General features: G+C 53.8%; 1 pseudogene; it reads right to left on the bottom strand.

Annotated features, from left to right (window-relative positions):
- Positions 1–1,729: 1,729 nt before the first annotated feature.
- On the bottom strand, positions 1,730–3,001 carry LOC124239669 (splicing factor YJU2-like; annotated as a pseudogene).
- Positions 3,002–4,398: the final 1,397 nt, after the last annotated feature.

Below are 4,398 nucleotides of genomic sequence, written 5' to 3' on the forward strand. Positions count from 1 at the left end.
CAGCCACGGGCATCAGCTCAGGGACACACAAGATCTTGTTTATCACCCTCAAAGGCCTGATTGGACAGTGTATTTGTTAGCTATTGTTGTGTAACAAACAACCCCAAAGCTTAGTGGCTCAAAACAACATTATTTCTTATCTCACAGTTTCTCTGGGTCAGGGATGGCTTGACTGGCTCCTCGAGCTCAGGGTCTCTTGAGGTGCAATCAAGGTCTCAGCTGGGGCCACAGTCATCTCTAGGCTCAACCAGGCAGGACCCTCTTCCAAGTGCACGCAGTGGATGTTGGCAGGATTCAGCTCATGAATGGCTGTTGGCCAGAGGCCACCCTCAGTTCCTTACCATGTGGGCTTCTCCGGAGGGCAGCTCACAACATGGCAGCTGGCTTCACCACAGTGAGCAAGCTAGAGGAGCCAGAGAGAGAGAAATTGTGAGCAAGACAGAAGTCAGCCTTACAATCTAATCTCAGAAGTGACATCCCATGACTTTTTGATTATATTCTCCTAATTAGAAATATGTCACTAGGTCCAGCCCACACTCAAGGGGAGGGCTTACGAGAGCACAAATACCAAGGTGAGGGCGGGTATTGGGAGCCATTTTAGAAGCTGCCCACTACAGAGTTCTCTTTTGGCTCAGGATGTTTCATCTTGCACAGAATTTTGATCAGTCAAATCAATCAAACGTTAGGAGGTGGATAGATAAGCTGAGAAGTCTGAGCAGCTCTGCCCCGTTCTCTGCAGCTATCTTTTCCACTAGCATCGATTTCAGTGTTTTTAGCACAGATGGTGAAGCAGCAGACAGACTGTAAGGACCAGGCTTCCTCGTTGGGCTTTTAAGGAGAGAGCACTGGTTCTCCAGGCTGCCTCTCCTCTCTTGTCTGACTAGCTCCCCGTGGTTTGGCTTTGCTCTGTGGTTTGTTTACACGGCTGGGCAAGGAAGATGACAACCCATCCAGGCTCCTACGCCACATGGAGCCCTGGCAGGGCTGATTTCAAATTGAATCATCAGTCAAAATAAGCCATAACCAGTGTAACAAGCAGAAATCCATGTCTTTGCTACAGACGCACCATGACAAATCATACTCTGTGCCTTTGCATGTGCTGTTCCCCCTCTGAAATGCCCTCCTTACCTTGCCTATCCATCCTTCCAGATGCCCCTTCACGAACCTTCCTGACTAGTATTCCTGTCCTCACAGCTCTTTTTTTGGTGGGTTCCTTTTATTGGTTCCAGACGGTTTTGTGGCGGGAAGGGATGGAGTCAACCGGGGGTGGGTGGGCTCACCCACATGCCCAAAACACGGCTGATATTTTAAGGACTGTCCAAGAGAGGATGGCAAAGGCTTACCAGTAGCTGAGAGCGGCTCCAGGGATGCTGGAGTCTTGATCTTGGTGCCAGGTGGGGGGCAGCCTGAGCTGGGTACTCCAAGGTCCCAGAGGGCTGGTGGGTATGGGGACAAGAGAGAAACCGAGTCTCTGGGCTGAAACCCTTGCTGGCCCCACCGGCCTTGGAGGATGTTCATGCTTGTCCAGTCGTGGCTCTGGTGGGTGCCACCGCCTCCCGACCACTGTCTGGAGCAGAATGTGTAACCTTTGACCTGGGGAAGGGCCTGGACAGGGGCGAAGACCTCAGTTGCTGCCGCGGCTGTCCTTGCTTCCCAAATATGCACCCACCTGGCTCAGGGAGGGAGTGCTAGGCGTCCAGGGGTGCAGGGTCAGCTGCCTTCCTGTTCCTCACGGCGCCCAGGGCAGGGGCAGCCGGCCCTGCCTGGTGCTGCGATCCAGGCCCGTTTTCTTCACCACGATCAGGCCTCCAGGTCTGCTGCCAAGGGTGCCCACGCTCCGCTCTCAGCTCTCAGCTTTCCTCCTGGCCTTGGGGGCCTCGTCCAGGATGTGGCGGGGTTGGGCTGGAGGGCCAGTCAAGCGGCGTGGGAGCAGCAGCATCCTTCTCTGAATGGGAGTCTCCAGCGGTCTTCGTTTGTTAGCTTCTTCCACTAAGGCCGCCGTCTCCCTCTCGTCCTCCTCCTGCTCCTGCCCGTCCTCCTCGCAGGCGGTGCTGCCGCAGTGCGGCCTCAAAGTCCCTGGGGGCCTCCGCCGGCTCAGGTCCTCGAGCTCCTGCAGGTTCTCCAGTCTCCATCCCAGCCTGGAGGCCTTGGGTTGGTTCTCCAGCACCTTCATGGGGTTGCTCAGCCCCTCGTCCTCCCGCAGCCTCTTCTCCTCCTGCTCCAGGGGCTTCTCGGCCTGGAAGTTCCCTGTAGCCCTGTGCTCCACGGTGCAGTCCGTGCCTTCGGGGTCTGTCTTGAAGGTGCTGTCTGCCTGGTAGCGCACGCACTCGATGTGCGGAAGTAGAACCGGAAGCGGAAACGGAAGGTGGGCGGGTCCCTGGAGGCCTGTTGTGCGCCCTCTCTTTGCGCGTCGAACTTCTTTGCCCCGTAGCTGTATGCTCCTCAGGTCTCACACGTCGGGCTGAAGGGGCCGTTGACCGCACCACGTGGTGCCAGTCCTGGGGACCCTGAGCTTGAGGATCTTTGACGGGTCAAAACTGGTATTTGTTCGAAACTTTCGCTCTGACATCTTTGCCTCCTAGTCTTCTCACAAGCACAAGACAACGGGTTTCAGTCGGTGTTTGCTGAACTTCGGAGACCATCCCTTAGTCTTTTGCCCACATCACTTCCTTCCGCATATGCATCTTGTCTTTTTCATTGGCTCCAATCTCCTCCTGTCAAAGTCCAATGCTGCTGAGTTCCCTCAGGATTTGCAACCTCGGTAGCTCAGAACGGAGGTTCCGGTGGCGCACAGCTCCTTCCCTTTCTTCTCTGAAGTTTTACAGCAGCTGATGTCTGTGCCATCCAGTTTAGCTCCTGGTTCATCTTGCCTCATGGGATTCTTTAATTCCCTCGTGTGGGCCTTATGCCCTGCTTCTGATGAGATGTAAGCTTTTCCAGGGCAAGAACTCTTATCCAATTCCTTCAGAACCCCCTGGTACCAGCCCAGGTTAGAGCTCATTGATACTTGAGGGCAGAGGCCGGGTCAGGTCTTATGCTTCAAGGCTGGAAACTGCCCCAGGGTCTCCAACCTTTAACTCCATGGATGAACCTCCCCAAGCTCCTTGCACAGTGCTGTCTATGGCTGGCTTTTCCTAAATAAATGTGAATTTGATGTGGATATCTACGGCATTTGCATAGATGGAAGGGGAGTTAACTCCCCTTTCTCAACCCCAGTATTCCCTTCAGCTACTGCCCTACTTCCCTCATTCTCTTCATACACACATTTTTTTGAAGGAGTAGTCTATATTTCTTCAAGTCTCATTCCACGCTCTACTCACCATGCCCGTCATATTTGGGAAATGGCTTTGGGGAAACAAGGAGAAAGCTCTCAATTGCAAAATTTTATGTCCTGGTTCCAGTCCTCTTCTTGCAACATCTAGCACCGCCGACCATCCTCTGTTGGTTACGGTCCAAACAGGATCCAGAAGGCACACACAAACTTGGTTTCTTTTCCCAAACCATCCCACACTTCAACAAAGAGTCCCTTTATTCACAAGGAATGGTGTGGCACCTTGACTTGCTCTCCTGGGGTGGCCTGGGGTGTGCTGCCTGCATGGTGATGGCCAGTCTAGAGAAATCTCTCTAGCTGGGGAAAGGGAATCTGGATCTTTATTTCTGGGCAAGCAGACCCCTCCATCCCAACATGTCTGCCTTTTGGAAAGGGCAGTGGTCTTTCTGCTGTGAAGAAAATAGAAGGAAAATGCGTGTGAGAACTACAGGGAGGAGCTTGGCCATTGCTGGGGAGCCTCCCTTGCACAGGCTCAGCCCAGGTGCTGGACCAGGCAGTCTGGGTGGGAGTGGTGCAGACAGAGGAGTTGGTGGCCTCTTGCAAGGCTGTATCCTCAGCTCTGAAGTTCCAACTCAAAGGACAAGGCCTAAAGTATTCTGGTGTCTCGGTTTGCCACTGGGGAGAGGAGGCAGTGTGGTCCTTCTGGGGGAACTTGTGTCTCCTGTCAGCGCTGGGGATCCTGTGAGTGCAACTGATTCTGAGGGGTGGGCTGGGCTGGGCGAACAGTGTTCCTCATGTTCTCCCATAACCAGCATTTATAATCAGCATTTACTGGGCACCCCCTGTGTTCCAGGCTTTGGGGTGGTGGACACTGGAAACACAGTCAGATTATGGCAGGTCCTTGCCCTGGAGGAGCCCTTACAGCCTAAGGGGAGAAGGACAGGGTGACATTAGAGGTTTCATGCCCTACTGTGGGTGCTCAGAGCCTCGAGGAGGGGCCACCTCCGGTGAGAGGCGTCAGAGAAAGCCAGAGAAGGCCATGCTTAACGTGAGTCTTGACAAATAGGAATTAGTTACCTGGAGAAGAGGAGTTTTGGTAGAGGAGATGTAACATGTACGAAGGCCCA

The sequence above is a fragment of the Equus quagga genome, chromosome 5 (genome assembly GCF_021613505.1).
Source record: "Equus quagga isolate Etosha38 chromosome 5, UCLA_HA_Equagga_1.0, whole genome shotgun sequence".
Lineage (NCBI taxonomy): Eukaryota > Metazoa > Chordata > Mammalia > Perissodactyla > Equidae > Equus > Equus quagga.